Source organism: Adiantum capillus-veneris, chromosome 3 (assembly GCF_014529385.1).
Source record: "Adiantum capillus-veneris isolate H3 chromosome 3, ASM1452938v2, whole genome shotgun sequence".
NCBI classification, from domain to species: Eukaryota; Viridiplantae; Streptophyta; class Polypodiopsida; order Polypodiales; family Pteridaceae; genus Adiantum; species Adiantum capillus-veneris.
The window spans coordinates 23,359,909-23,377,120 of NC_140933.1; the positions used below are offsets into that span (position 1 = coordinate 23,359,909).

Consider the following 17,212-nt stretch of genomic DNA (forward strand, 5'->3'; position numbering starts at 1 on the left):
TTCCTAGTTTCTCCTCATACTTTGTGTGTATTTGCACTTTACACTCTGATGATTTAGTGGTCAAGTAGGACTCCCACTTTTGACAATGATCGAGTTCAGACTCTCACTTTGATAGGTTTTGCTAGTTGCATATTGCTTGTGTGGCTACAAACATTCATAGTCTTTACAGGTCTTTTGTAGACTTTTACGGGCAATTTTCTTGTGGATATACATTTTGAGCATGTTTGCTCACTACTTGCATATATGGTTATGTGCTTTACGCTTAGATGAGTTGTCTATCCGAGATTGTATGCCAACAAATTGCAGATTATAGAGTTATTTTATGCAAATGCAAGCATCAATTTTTGATGCGATTGATCATGGTTTTCACGATTGTGTAGAGGTCGAGTGATCTCCCACTTTGTTGCCAATTTGGCATGGTTTACTATTGGTGTAACATTTAATGGTCTAAAAACTTATGTGTAGCGGAAATTAGAATGACATAGTGGGCATTTCATTAGAATAGATTCCTAATGATAATTACAAGAGTGCTTGGGTGGAGAGAGCAACAAAAAACATAATACCTAGTTAGATAGCATCAACAATACTTTCAAAAGAGAGAGAAATTAAGCTATTGACAACAGTTGAGGACCGGATTTGCATGGAGCCGGTCCCCCCTCCAAAAGGCTTTGTATTATGGTTTCTCCCATCAAGAGAGACATTGTACAATACAATTCTTTGTGTTCCTTCAAGACTAGCTAGTGCAATGAAGATGAAAGCTTCATGCACTAAGCAAAACAATTAGCAAACACAACTTTAATTATCCCCGTTCTCAGACCCAAGACCTCACACACCTTCGAAGATGGTGAGAGCTAGCAGGGTATGAGAGTAGATTGAGAGGAAGAAGGAGTATCTTACGAGAAAGATGTACATCTCCTCACATAATCACTCATATTAGCATAGCTTAGCTTAGTAATTAGCTTGATAGAGGAGATGAGCATGCATTGAAGCTTGGCTCTTGGTGGGATTTGCATCCACATGCCAAGAGTGTGTTGATGTAGGCTTCTATCTCACAAGCTTGGAGTAGGTGATGAGCTCTCCATTAAAGCTTGGGAAGAGATAGTCTTCTCTTTCTTCACACATGAGATTGTGTGAGTGTGTGTGTGTGATAATGCCTTGCAAAAATCAGCCCCCTCTCTCTCTTGGGCGAGCCCTCTTGCTATTTGCTCTTGCAGGCTCCACATTGGACCTCCCCAAGTCAAGCCACTGACAATTAAGCAGCATAAGTGATAGCCTTCTGATATGTGTCCCCCTTTCCCCTTTTGTGAGAGCTTTAGGTAATTAAATAATTCAATTAAACTCTCATTGGACCCCTTCCTGGACAATAGGAATCAGGCAAGCCATTGGGCTCCTGAATGCTCATTGGACCCCTTGGGAGACTATCCAATAGTCTTCTAGAGGACTTAATTTTCATTGGTTCTTTTATTAAGTGTTTTCAAATTAATTAAACTAGATTTACTCTAGCCTAAATCTCATTGGTCCACCTCCAAGGCCATTAAATAGGAATTGGGCACACCTTGTGGGCATCTGTGCTAGGGAGCTGACATGTATCCCTAATTCCCTTTATGTAAAGGGAGCTTGTGTGTGTGTGTGTGTGACTTTCTCTCTCATCCGCTACTCCCAAGGCTCGCCCCCTCCTATGTAGGGATTTGAAAAGACTTTTTGGTCACACACAAAGCATCCAATTTCCCTAGGGTTGACCTTTGGACACAACCTTTGAATTTTGGAACCTTAGCATTTTGGAAGTCTTAATGGGCTGAACCTTAGGGTCTTTTTAGCCCATTGTTGCACATGGCTCTTTTGCAGATGCCCCCCCCCTTTGGATCCCTATTTTCCCTCCTTTGGATCCCTATTGTGGCCGGTCTGCTAGCTTAACCAATATTCTAGCTTTTTCTCCCCTGGCACTTCCCCACATTAAATGATCAGTTTAATATGAGAAAATCATTTAGGAGAATTAGATATTGATTATTATGACAATTGGCATCCATCACAAATATGTGTGACAATGACAGTGATGACTTGTGAGAGACAATGGTCTCGTAGTTGCCGCTACTTGCGTTGTTGGCATTGTCGTCACAAAGGGCACATTAGGCCCTGTTGTTTCAGACGTATGAGGCAGCAAAGGAGATCTATGCGTGATGAAGATGAGGTTTTGACACATGCTAGAGCGGTTGCTTCATATGCTAGTGATTATGCTAGTGATGATGATATCATGTTTGCCTTTAGCATTCCTCCTGCTTACATGTCTTCGAGAGGTGACAATTCTCCATGTTGGTTGCTAGATGAGGATGCAATTTTCCACGCCACACCACATCGTGAGTGGTTTAGCACTTTCTCTAGTGGGAGCTTTGGTTGTGTGCACTTGGCCGATGGTGTTTGATCACTTGTCATTGCCTAGTGGTGCATCCTATACACTACGACATGTGCACTATGTTCCTCAGCTAAGACAGAGTTTGATCTTAGTGAGATAGTTACCAGATTTTGGGTGTCAGGTACTGCTTGGAGATCAGTCTTTCTACATGCATTGTGGATCACTAGTGATTGCCAAGGGAGCCCGCAATGTCTTGGTATATCTTATACATGTATTTGAGGTATGAGACAACATGGTCTCAATTTTTTTGTTGGCATGCGTTGAGCGAGAGATGAGACATGTCTGCTTTGCGAGTGAGCTCCACCATGCTTATGAGACAGAGCATTTAGTTGTGTAGGACATGCACAACTAAATGCTCTATAGCTATGCAGGACATGCCAGTAGAGTCTGTAGAGACATAGGTAGTGAGACATAGCACGTGTCAGAGTCTAAGCAAATAGAGGTAGAGTGGGTCTGCTCCTTAGAGACACAGACAAAGATGACTGACATGTTCTTTGATATGCTCATGCTAGAGGTTGATGAGTTGATGTCAGGACACACGGTTCCACCTATGGGTGAGAGGGACGTAGCCATCCCACTATCGGCCATGACACATCCATATATGATGAGTAGTCCGAATGATGCAATGTATGTAGATAGCGTAGGGGAGGCTAGGATAGCCAGTATTGCGTAGATTTTGTCAGCATTCGGGCATCATATACAACCAACAAGTATGTAGACCATACATAGTGTTTGCGGGATTCACATGCAGGCTCTAACGCAGATACGCTTGTTGCCACCTTGTTTTTTGTACATAATAGTAGTTTAGCTAGGAGAACCCAATTATTGGCACATTCACATTTAAGTGGGAGGTTGTCAAGGTAAAGGCATTGTGCCTTTGCCCGGGGCTGGACGTTTGGTGTTCGGTCGCCCATTGACAATACCTTTGCTTATTCATGTATATACATAATGAATAAGGGGGTCCTCGTTCTAGAGGCCTGCTCCATCCACACAACATCGCATCCTACTCTTCTCTCCTCTTCCCTCTCCCGCACCCCACCACGCACACATGCATCCGCACACAAGCGCACTTTTTGAATTTATGATAATAGCTTACCATACCTAAGAAAATTTAAAGTTTCTCTAGATTAGTAGAACGAGGCCATTGTACAATTACATATACCTTAGTTGGATCCATTTGAAGGTTAAAATACGAGATTACATGTCCCGAATAGTTGATTTTTGTTTCAAGAAATCGCACTTGCTTAGCTTTGCATAAAATTTGTGCTCTCTCAGCAACTCAAATACCAGCTCAAGGTGTTGTAAGTGCTCTTTTTCAAGAGCACCATAGAACAAAATGTCATCGAGGAAAACATTGTCATATAATCTTGCTCGTAGTGTGCCATCCTGGTGGTCATATGAGTGGCAAGAGAATCGATTGAACCAAAAGGCATAACCAAAAACTCATAATGCATGAATCTTGTACAAAAAGCATATTTGTTAAACGTATACATACTTGACAATAACCACATTGTAAATATATCTTAAAGAAATATGAGATAATTGATTTGGTAAGTGAAAACGTTTGTGCAAGGCAAAGAAAAGCAGGAGAGAAACTAGAGTGGGCAACAATAGTTGTAACAGAAAGTCTTAAATTTAAAAAAGTGATATGACAATACTTATAAATGCTAGTCATTTTCATAAATGCTAAACCCTATGCACTTATAGAATTCAAATTAATGTCTATAATATAAGTGTTGATTTCTTTGATTAAGTTTAATACGTGTAACTCTTAGTGGACTTGCACAACATTTCCTTGGCATACCATGGCAAGATGCTGTAGAAAAGAAAAAGGAAAGAATTCGTCTTAATGCAATGATAGCTTAGGTCAATGACTACTATGACACAATATGTTAAAAAACACTAATTAGCAAATGACACTCATCTTGTATAATACATGATAGCGATGAGATTTGGAAAAATACACTTAGGATCACAACCGTGATTGCTTGCACATTTTACTTCAAAAGAACTTTCGTGTTCTCAAAGGTAGCCACTTTCATCAAGTTCCCATTTACGAAATACACAAATCTATCCAGTATGTGTCCCTAATTCTTGCGAAGCAGCTGAATTAAGGGGAATCTTCGGAGATCCTTTCCATCGGTTGGAAGCGAAAAGCGGGCACGTGCCACGCGGACGAGAGAGAAAAAGGCATCTGTGTCGGCCAAGATGCAGGAGAGACAGAGAGATATTTTGTTGTCGTCGCGCTATTGATTTCAGGCAGGGGAAACGGAGGCGAGGAGGTGGCAAGGCAGTGCATGCAGAGATGCAAGCGCAATGCGTAGGCCTCTCTCTCTTAAGCTTGGACAGTCTGGCGAGTTGGTAGCTGTGGCGAGATGCGAGCACGGAGGCAATGGGAGAGAGACAGGGTGTGTTGGGCTTTCGAGATGCGCAATCCTCTCTCTCTCTCAGTCTGGCGAGTTGGTAGCTGTGGCGACATGCGAGCACGGAGCCAATGGGACGGAGACAAGGTGTGTTGGGCTGCAGGGCCAACATATGTGACGACTCAGGAAATGCAGAGCTCCTTGAGTTCATCACGCAGAGCGAGGGGAGGAGGTGAGAGGGCGGGGGGGGGGTGGCATCGCGATGCAGTGGACCTCAGAGGAGGCACAGGGGGACGAGCGGACATGGAAAGAGAGTTTGCTTCTGAATTCGTGATTCCAAAGGAATCACGGATGGAAATTAATTAATGACAGGTGCATTCGACCCAGTATGTTGAGTATGTGACAAAGCACTCAAGCCTTTGAGCACTCCTCATCAACAGAGATGCAAGATAATTGTCTTTTTTAAATTATGAGTTCCATAATTGTACTTCCAGCCCAATCGCGCACACCATTTCCTCGACATAACATGGCAAGATGCTACAAAATTTTCAAAGCAAGAAGAAAGAAAGCATGCTATCTATGATTGACAATATCTTTCGATTTCATAATTGACTATTTATAAGGACAAAACATGCTAGCTAAGTACTAAGTATTCACAATACATTGGCATGAAGTTTGAGGCTTCACTACTCATCATCGTATCAATTGTTGGCAATGGAAAGCTTGTATGTGCCATACACAATGCCGCGATTAGAAGTATCCCCTTGTGTCTTCTTTTGCAAGAACATTTTCCATGTAGACTCTTCACAAAACCACTATGATGGCATCATCTTTATCAAAACTAAAACACAAAAATGTGGAATCCACACGAGCTTGGAGCAAAGGGGATGCACCACAACCCATCTCTATCATAAATCTAGAGAGAGGACATAGCAAATGGAGCAAGCATGCCAATAATGAGCTTGATCATTGTAAAGGACTGCACAATATAATTGTAGAAGATGATATGGGTCTAAGACACTCCTCATGCACATAACGAGTCCACAAGTCACTGCTTTGATTGATGTGCAAGCCTTCAAAAAAGGCCAATTATTCTTCAAGTACGTCCTTGGTTGATAACCTACTTGTCTTCTTGAGAAAACTAGAAATGGTAATCTCATCTACAACGAGAAGATAAAGAATAAAAGAAAGTTAAATACTCATTATATAAAACAAGAGGATAGGTCAAGAACATTTGAAACACAAGTTTTACCTTATGATGTATGCCAATTATGGGAGCTTTGCCCAAAAAGCATAAACCAACACACAAAAATAAGCAACCTTAAATACTTGCACATGCAAGTACCACTCAAAAAAGAGCTCAAGCCAAGTCAAAGCTTGCTCTTCACATAAGAAATAAGAAAAAAAGACTTATGGTCTTTTCATCTTAAGGGCATATTGTTGCAAAACTATAAAGAGCATTACCTATAAGAGCTACCCACGAAACCAACCATCTTTCATTGCTTGATGAAGCTCTTGTTAGGTTTATGGGATTTATAATATGCTTTGGTATGCATCACCCCTTCCTTGATGAATCCCTAGGTGGCAATAATCGTGTGGTAGAATGTGGAAAAGACACCTTAAGTGTGTAGGTACCCATGAGGGGCATTCCTAGAGGCTGTGGACTCACCTAAACTTAGTAAAAGAGTGTATGAAAGGGTCTAAAAGAGTACCCATGATTTCTCTAGTGAGTTTGGACTGATTTGGAGCTTCTTATGATGTCATGTATGATGCCATATGAGATGCTTACTCTAGGTCTATAAAACGAACCTCTTTTTAATCGCTTTCAATTATTCTAGTTATCATTTTGTATCTACACTCTACTTTAAACTCCATTGTGTGATTAAGCTTGTGACTAACATGTCAATACCAAGAATGGTTCTCTCTTTTATCTTCCTTAATCCCTAATATTGGTATCAGAGACGCTAATGGTGACTAGCACTTGAGTGATTAAGCTTGGACTAGGATGTCAATAGGAATGGTTCTCTCTTTATCCTCCTTAATCCCTACATATTTTAATAGATTCATTAGTGGTGATTAGCACCTACTAATCATTTAGTTAAGATACTTATGCTAGATCACATGGCACCTCTCTCTCATTGCCATCGTGATTGATTCATACCTCTTATGCCTCAACATATAGGCTGCATTTTAATTTCATTTTTGCTAATTCCCCCTCTTGATGGGATACATACACGACGTGTGCCACTACCCACATTAGGACGGGATTAGGGTGTATTAGAGAAGAAGAAATTGCATAGTTTTTTTTTTCTTAGCAATTGCTTAAGCCATTGTGGTTAAACTCCTCTACACCAGTGCCTTCATTTTGAGCCATCAAGCCCAAATTTTGGTGCTCATTATGCTATGAGCGGCTGTGTGATGTGCCTACAAAAAACCCAACAAAATAATAGACTGCAAGCAATCTGATCATTAAAATGATATACTTGAAAACTGCAACAGATCTATCGAGAAAAGTTGTCCTATGGTCTAAGAATACTCTCCTATGGTCAAAATGACTAAAAACAATGATTTAAGCACTCAAATCTGCAATTACAGCTCACAGACACGTAGTCGCGAACCACACGAAAACTGACAATGCTTACACTTGAATTGAAGAGCAAAGAGAGAGAAACACAATGCACATTTCGAAATTGAAAATGGATTACCCAGTCATTAGAAAACTCGACTACAAGGTTGGAGCAACTCGTAGCTTGAGCGTCCGTTTTTTGAGCTCCCTCTTCTTCTAAAAATAAGCCTTCTTTCACATTAAGGTTATTGACCTTTATACCTAGGGCATTTTAAATGGCTAGTGGCCAGCTCACACGAATCCGAGAGAGAGAGAGAGAGAGAGAGAGAGAGAGAGAGAGAGAGAGAGAGAGAGCGCAATCTCATGATCATGTTCCTCTTACATGTATTTAATTTATAGATAGGGGCAATGCTGAAAATTGGCTACACTTGGGCATAAAATTAGTCAATGTTCGTAAAGAGCTCAATATACTACTAATTGTCTACATCTCAACTTATGAATGAACCAAAAATTGCTAGGGGTTGTCTTGCATTTTTTCTTAGAGAGCGAAGGCTATCTTTATATCCCCGCATCATTGCACCACAGCATACATACACATTTTTATCACCGCCATTGTGTTGCATTTGTTTGCATTAGCATTATCACTGTCAATATTGTGATTGTTTGAGATGCCATGCTTAATCCTGGTCGAGGAAGGTTGGTCGTTTTTGCAGTGCTCGAGAAACTCAAATTTTAAAGAAGGATTGCAAATGATGGTCGCGACATGGATCAACATGAAATACCAAAATGATTCTTGTAGTTTACATTTTGATTTCAAGTGTTCATTCCATTTACAAAGTTATAAGGTTGGAGTTTTTAGAGGAGGCATGATAACAAAATAAAATAAAATGAAGGGATGCCTTTCGGGGGCTCGTGTCTGCTCGTGAGAGAGAGGAAGGAGATGGGGTTCCATTTGTGCCTCGCCGGCTGCATACAGAGCAAGCTGTGAGCATTTCAAGAGTTTTGTGTGTGTGTGTGTGTGTGTTTGTGAATGTTCTCTATTGAGTTAGTGTGAGAAAGCTTCTTTGCTTCAAATCGAGGAAGAAAGAAATTGCCTCAGGATTTCTGAGAGAGAGAGCCTTGATCTTGCAAGTTGTTTGTAGTCAAATCGAGGAGAAAGAGAGAGAGAGTACTACTCTGCTGCAAATCGATAAAGAGAGAGGGCTTCTCTGTGGGTTGCCGAGAGCAAGGGGAGAGAGAAAGAGAGTTTGTCTCTCTGCAGTGATTTGAAGAGGGAGAGAGAGTGCCTGAGAGGGCTGCCCCTTTGTTGATGAAGACAGAGGAGAGAGAGAGAGAGAGAGAGAGAGAGAGAGAGAGAGAGAGAGAGAGAGAGAGAGAGAGAGAGAGCCTTGCTCTTGCAGGCTGTGTGTAGTCAAATCGAGGAGAAAGAGAGAGAGTACTACTTGCTGCAAATCGAGAAAGAGAGAGGTCTCGTTTGTGGGCTGTCGAGAGCAAGGGGAGAGAGAAAGAGAGACTTTGTCTCTCTGCAGTGATTTGAAGAGGGAGAGAGAGTGCCTGAGAGGGCTGTCCCTTTGTTGACGAAGAGAGAGAGAGAGAGAGAGAGAGAGAGAGAGAGAGAGAGAGAGAGAGAGAGAGAGAAGTTGCCCGTGTTGCAAATCGAAGAGGGGAGACATCATAATATAAACACAATTTGTGTATATTCTCATTGTGTCGGTTCGTAAGCATTCACTATAACATTTTGTTACAAATCTTCACCATATTTGTGTCCGTGTCGTGTTTGTTATTTGCAAGTGTGTCTATACTCCAACCACTCCAACGCTCCTGGCAACGGACGTTTAGCACATTATTTTATCTCTAAGTTCCCTCCATATTTCTCATTGGGTTTTGAGGGGCTCATATTGCACTTATCATATATCTTTGTTTGGTATCTAGGGGTTTTTTTTGGGTCTTTGTCCTCTTTGCCTTGCCCATCCTGATATTTACTAGACAGTGGCATGCTCGGTGGGACCTTGACTTAGTCGAGGTTCTGCGACACGAGCCTACTTGGAAGGGGACGTATGCACAGTGATAAAGAGTGGTGAGAACGTCTTAGGGAGAGTGAGCGAGCTAAGAGATATCATAGAAGGGAAATGGAAAAGGCATTACAAGGGCATTCTAGCCCTGCACCTCCTTCACAACAACATATTACAAAAGTATCAACTCCACCAGGAAAAGGTCCGTCGGGTACCTTAATTTCTGACCATATTTCCATCATGGCCAACCCTTTGCAATCCAGTCACCTCTAGTGCTACCAGCTAATCTCGCTCGCCCTGATGCGCCATTCATCCCACTCCCAACATTTCATGGGTCGCCCTTGGAAGATCCTGCTGCCCATGTAAACAATTTTAAAATTGCTTGTTTGACGTCACAGTCGAGGAGGGACATGTAATGACTTATTTTAGCACCACACTAAAAGGGGAAGCTTTGAATTGGTTTTCCAAGTAGCAAGCAAATTCTATTCCTAGTTTTGCCGATTATGAGCAAAAATTTGTAGCTGCTTTTCACAAATTTCTAATTTTTTTCTCATTTTTTGAGCAGTTACGCTCCTTTAAGCAAAATTATCCGCATGAAAGCATTGAGCAAGCCGCCACCAGGTTTAGGAATTTTATTGACCATTATACTCCCACTTTTAACATTGATCCGCTTACCATCGTGTAATCATTTCTTAGGGGGTTGCATCCTAGTATTCAAATTTTAGTGAGGGCTCAGGCTCCACAAGATTTAAATACTACTATCACGTCTGTTGTTAATGTGGAGAGTTCCTGCAGGTGCGCTTATGAACCACAACTAGTTGCGACACCATCTCCATCGTATTACCCATGGCTAACACCACACTCTTTACCGGGGATAATAATAATGTGAGCTTTTTATTTAGGGTTTTTCAAGAGAATTTAGAGCTTTTGTAATTTAGAGCTTGAAAGTAAAATTTATTTTGATGCACCTTTGTAAAGCCAAATATGGTGTGAATACGTTGAAGCTATATAACACATGTAATTTGTGCATATATGTTGTTTACAACCTAGTTAATTGAATGAAGGAAAGGATGCCAATGATTTACAAGCTAAAAAAAGAAATGTTTAGCATCTCACAATTTAGCAAAAAACTCACAAATCATGTTTTCTTACCTCCCCCCCCAAGCAAGGTAGACTTAAGATAAAAGGAATGGAACTATTTATTAAAAACAATGATTGGGGACTATCCAAATTGTTGAGACCTTTGAGGTGCAAAACAATATTATAGTTTTGCATGTATCATCCCGCTCTATAGAGTTATGGTCCCACAAAGAACATTTTTTCTTCCATAGAATCATGAGGATAAGGACTTGACAATGGCATCACCTTGACTGCTCCTATAGGTTTATCAGAATCCTTATACATTCAAAATAATGAACAATATAACTGTAGTATTCCTTGTTTGGTGCAATGCCATATGTTTTCATACATAATCAAATATATTTGGCTCTCATACACCAAATCTCAATGACTTCATCTATAAAGAAACCTAACAAGAGTAATGGAATTTGGGGATATGCCCTATTATTTCATTCATTCAAAACATTGTAAAGCCATCTTAGCAAACCCTTCTTGGTTTTTCCTCCTATAAGATTGGTCTAGGAGAGTGCTAAAATGGACAGAGAAACCCTTGCCTTGAATTCTATAAAAAAAACATAGAGTCTTTCTCCTTATAGCCATAACTAATTACTTGGCATGATCTTTGTTTTGATTATATCTTCTTGGAATCTATCTTTGTGGTGATCATGTATTTTTGGGCATAATCTTTGGTTGTCAATGGAGGTCAAGCGGTGGGATGCACAACAAAGAAACCCGGCACAATTCTCACTACATGCATAGGCCAATTTACTTTATAATTAGCAAGTGAAGTGGCTAGGGGTGTATGGGCATGTGGCTAAGGCATGAGGCACGAGCCTTTAGGTGAGTCGTCCAACCACCTGCAGATCCGTGGCAATCCCACCACTCAAGGGATCATTAAATTAGATCCCATGGTAATGTGGCTTGCACTGACGAAGACGGTATGCACCCTCAATAGATTGGTTGTTGGTGGTGAGCATCATTGAGATGATGACATTAAGCACCAAGTTATTGACCTTGAGCTACAATATAAGACATCAATTATTATACATAGAATCACGAATAGAGACAACACACAAACATCAAAATGATGCTGCAAAATCCTCTTTACATGTGTGTTTTATTGATCTTGAAGCTTTAATGTTCTCTCCTTTTGAGAAACCCGAGTCAAGAGGCAATGCATGTCCCTCGACAATCCCACAATCCAGTTATGTTAAATTGTGATATAGATCTGAAGGGAAAAATAAGGGAGTTCCCCCGGGAATCGCAGATTGCAGTTTGTAGTTTGAGGTGCCACCAAGACGTCATGTGTGAGCCAAAATAGATATGGGAAAAGAGTTGTTGCGGATATCAAAGGCATGCCAAACAAGCTGCCAATGTGAAAAAATGGCATGCCTCTCTCTCTCTCTCTCTCTCTCTCTCTTTGTCTCTCGCGCGCGCGTGCGCACAACATCTTAGACATTGTAAATCCCGCAAGGGCATCAAGGGCAGCCTTACAGCAAGGGCTTAAGAGGGTTTGCTGAGCTGTTTTTGCAGTGGATCAATGTCTCGCTATTCTTTATTGGGCCCAGCTTTTTCATATGCGTGTATGATGTTCACGTATATGACAAACACGTCATTGATCAGATAGTGTGATTGAATTATTGCTTTGCTTGCTCAAGAAAATTAAGACTCCGACTGTGATGCACATGCATGGTGTCGCTCTGCAGCTTAAGTTTGCAAGAACCTCATAATGAACAGACTCTCCAAGAAAAGAAGCAGATCAAACCTTGATGACAAGGGTTTAATGATAATAGCCAAGAAAGCAGAAGCGAACGCGATCAGAATACTGTTGTTTTCTCCATTGTTTTGCATGAGTTCAAAGGCTTTGAAATTGATCGTTTGTACTGCCGGCCTCGACAGTGCCCTCCAAAAGAAATTACTGTCTACTAGCTACTAGCATTCGGCACAGCCCCTCAAATGAAGATCGTCGATGGCACGACGATGCAGATCATAACGTATTAAGCAGCACCGGTTGTGTGCTGGCACAAAAGGCAGGTGGATCCTCGTTGATTGCAAACAATAGGCAAGTCCAGCTTTAAGAGCGTCGAGCCTCCTCATCAAGAGCTCAAAATTCATCTGCGTGCGCGGACGGATTGCGAGCTCTCACGATAGCTCCCACGATATCTCCCACATTTCCTCGTATTACCTCTTTTCGCACCAAACTACCCTTCAAATTTGATAAAATTTCCAAAATACCCCTAAATTTCCGAAAATTCCTAAAATGCTCTTCATATTTCTCCAAAATTTTTAAACTTTTCAAGAACTCTAGAAATACCGCTTGTAACTCTCACAAACATCTCCAAGCACTTTCCTTTTTAATAGGAAGAGGAGTTCTCCGTGGTAGACCTAAGATTTTGGATGGCATTATGGACCTCTCAAGTTGAAATGGCTTATAATAAGTAGAAAATGCCTCTATTTGTGAGCTCATTGGTGAAAAATAATGTAAATAAGTCACTTGAAGATAGACCTCTATCGTCAAAAAGATGAAACTATGCAGAAACTTTTGAAATTTGAGGGGTATTTTTTGGATTCTCCCTTTGCAATGAGTCCCACACTCTTAGAAAAAGATGATCTCACCGATCATCTTGCAATTAGTCCCTTTATTTTGGAAAAAGAAATTTTCACCCATTATGTCGTTGAAAGCTCATAATTTGCATGCGGATGGACTTTGGTCTCTTCCCTTATAGAGTCTTCAATTTAAGGCTGACATGTTAGATAATGATTTGATCAACTTTAGAACAATCCTAATTATATATCTTTAACTTTGGAAACCTTGAGGAAAGGGATCTCTCCTCCTGAGTGGGAAGATTTGAAGAAGCAATTGAGCATGACATTGGTGCTACACAACACATAGACAAATGAAATTTAGAAAAGAATCTAGCAACCCTAAACAAATAACCATGTCTAGATTTCTAATCTTATTCTTAGTATCTATTAACTCTCTTCAGATTCCTTCTCAAAAATAAAAAAAATACTCTTCTTCTATGAACTCTTAGACTGGTCGTATCCAGTTTGTGAGCTCTTAGTGAAGACTTGGAAGCCAAATGGTTTTTACCTAGATCTCAAACACCATTTTTTGAATTGAACACTTCTATGTCAAATCTTTGTGTTCTCTTGATATTCCTAATTGTTAAAAATGTTGTTCTTCTATAAGCTGATAGATTTATGGAGTTAGCCTATGAGCTATTGTTGCATGAAGATTTTAATTCCAAGGCTTCATAGATCAGGAACCAAGTCTTGAATACGATTCTTTTAAGTTCAGCACTTGTGCAATATATTTTTGAGGTCTCTTGGGAGTGCTCCTACAATGTAATTTTTTTTCTTTTTCTAATTGCGCTCGTTATAAAGAGACTTTATGGCCAATGGTCCCTACACAGATAATGGTTTTGATTAAGTCTTGAGCATCATGTTTTGAGTCAATCAAAACATTTTTCACATGTCAAAATTTATGATTTGTACTCGTTTGGAATATTCTAAAGTAGTTCTCTCAAAATTTCTCTCCAAGTGCTTATAACAAGGCTATTCTTGCACTTGTCCAAGATGTACATTTCAAGTAGGGCCAACTACCCTCTTGTAAATAATGTGACAAGAGTTATGAGGTTTATTTGCTTCATACTATGTTTATGAGGTGTTTTCTTTTATCTAAAGAAGAGCTTGCTCAACCCCCAAGTACACACTTGCCAATAGTCAAAATCCTTCCCTTAACCTCACAAGGGGCCAATGGGGGGGGGGGGGGGATGTTACTATAGCATGCGAGTTTGCTTTTTATTGGAATTTTTAAAAAACCAAAATAATTTAAAGGATCATGATTACATTGTGGAAACAAATCCATAATTATCTTAATAAAAAGGGGTTGCCAAGCCTGTGTTAATCATAGTATATTTTTGCTTTGTTTTCAAGCAACATAACTCAATAAATAGCACTACAATAGATGCAAAAATACAAAGCTTGTAGATATCACATGTAAGAAGCATTGTCAGATAGACTATGTGAAGGGCACTATTGAAAAATAATTGCAATGAAATAATTTATAATGAGATTTTGCTTTCCAAACCATGTTCATATGCACTCCTTTTGGATCCATATATGCTTTTTAATGGTAATGATCAAATTAGAAAGGCAAAGTCTTTCTCTAGGTCCTACAAGGATCAATGGATTATTTCCCAAACCACATTCATATGCACTCCTTTTGGATCCATATATACTTTTCGATAGTAATGATCAAATTAGAAAGGCATCCTTTCTCTAGGTCCTAAAAGAGGACCAATTGATTACTATTAATATGATGCCTCCCTAAGACAATGGTGTCAAATGTGCTTGATCTCCTTGTTGAAATGAATACCCATATGTTAGATTGGATAATGGGTACAAATAAACGTAGAAAACAATAAAGGGATCCAATTTTTGTAAGGGTTGTGAGTTCTCATCATTGTGTTTAACACTCTATATATGTCATTTGAATTAATTGAGTAGTTTTATTAAGGGTATGGAACATCAAGACAAGTTTCCATGCCATGTATGGGTCGTACTTGTTGTTCAAAAGAGTGAGAGTTCACATTTGTGCATTTTGATATAAAGACTTTTGATATAGATGAAGATTTAAACATTGCAAAAAGTTCCATACGCACTTTCTCTTGCAGTTGAAAGCACTCACTCCCTCCTCTCAATTTTTGGGGGCCTATCTTTGAAGTCAATAATGTCCTTTACAAAGTAGTTCGTTACAATTAAGCTTGGTTTAACACACTGACAAACTACTGCATAGCATGAAGAACATAGAGTGAAATTTCATTGTATAGAAAAGAAGCTCAGTTTTGAATGAAACAACAGAGACATCATTCAAAATTCCTTCACATAGTATCTCCTAACAATGTACAGCTTTGTTTGATATGCTCACAATCTAGTGTGTAGCATGAAAAACAAAATTTGAAATTCCATAGTATACAAGAAGATTTTCATTTGTGAATGACACAATAGAGGCATCACTTAGGTTACTACAAGTTTTTTGGTGCAAGGTGTTCTCTTTCTGAGTTCGTAGATGCAGAAGAAGATTCTAATTGCTTTGAATCTTACTATTTAGCTCTTGCTTGATGAGAAGGTAGCATCTTGATCTTGTAAATACTAATTTAACAAAGTATATCACACAAGTTTCTTGAGAAGCACTTAGACAATGGTTTGTGGCATTTGATTTGCTACTCATAATTACTAGTAGTGACAATCCTCTGTATGTATTAGAGTTTACATTAAAATGGTTTACAATGGGAATATTAATAGAGAGTAGATTAGTGTTGTTGTCTTGAATCCAAGTTTATTGGTGTATAAAGATTAATACTCTATTCATAACAATTCTATTTTAGTTATCACAAGAATTTCTTTACTAAAAGATTTTCTATTGCAAATAACATACCATAAAAATGCAACCACTTGTATGTACATAGATTTGACCCAAAAGCTCTAAAATGGATTCTACGAAAACTAGCATCACAACAAAGAAAGCTCTAATTTATCTTTAGAAGCTCTAAATTAGAAGCTTGCAAAAAATAGCCACTCCTCTTTACCCATGTCCACTCCGAGTTTATCTTTACCAGCCCCATCTTATGTACCCCAATTACAATCGACACCACCTCTGCAATTACCACCTGTTACCCCACTCCAACTTCAAGCTACACCATCGCCTCTTTCACTCCCAGCACCCACACCTGTTATAGAAATTTCCTCTTCATCCACCTCTCCACATCTCCCGGCACCAGTTTCTCATGCTCCCCAACCTTTTGTGACTTATCCTCAATCTACTTCTACCACTGCACCTTCCATGCATCACAAGGGTGGGGATGGTTATGAGAGCACTGCATCTAGTATTGGGGACTTGAAAGACACGATGAATAATTACATGAACCAGTTAAATGAAAACATGAAATCTATGACTCTAGATGTGAACTTTTTGAAGCGCCAACAAAATTTGTTGTCCGCTCGCCGCCCTGAGCCTAATCCCACTAAGATTGTGTGTCGTGCTTGTGGCGTACCCGACCATCTTTCCAAAGACTGTCCCACAGTCATCTGCACTTATGAGAGATGTTTAGGAAAGGGGCATACTGAAGAAAATTTCTATATTAAGATGCGCCACATGATGAACAACAATTTTACAATACCACTGCTAGGCCCCATGAACCATCGTAGCGGGACTGAGAGACCTCCAGGCCCTAGTTGGACACTTTTACAAAGAGGGTCTCCTAGTTCTCCAACCATGGGTTCTTCTAGTTTGGCACCCACAACAACAAATAATCCATCAGTTAATATGATTGATTCTGTTGCATTGCCTGTGCATGCCATTACACGAAAGGGAAAAGAGAAAATTGTTGAGGAGGAGAGAGACTCTACACCCGATGTTGCTACCCACCCACGCACCCGTGTTGCTGTTCCCGTTCTTGACCCTTTGCCCCAGCCTCGTCATGTTTGTATTCATCCTACCCCAAGTAATTTATTTCCCTCCTATACCTTCTTTTGACCTTGTTGCTACTCTTAATAGAGTGGAGTTTACCATGTCCCTACCACAATACCTTCTCACTTCTCCTTCTAGCCGTGCCCTTTTGAGAAGGTACTATAGAGATTTGGGTTTTTCAAAGAGGGTGAGTCCTATTCTTCCTGCTGTTTAGAAGGTGGATTCCCTTCTTGTTGAGCGAGAGTGTCCCCGAGTGGAGTGAATGAT

General features: G+C 40.0%; 1 pseudogene; it reads left to right on the forward strand.

The window, feature by feature from the left end:
* Positions 1 to 2,149: 2,149 nt before the first annotated feature.
* LOC147460605 (uncharacterized) lies at positions 2,150 to 16,634 on the forward strand (annotated as a pseudogene).
* The last annotated feature ends 578 nt before the right edge of the window (positions 16,635 to 17,212 follow it).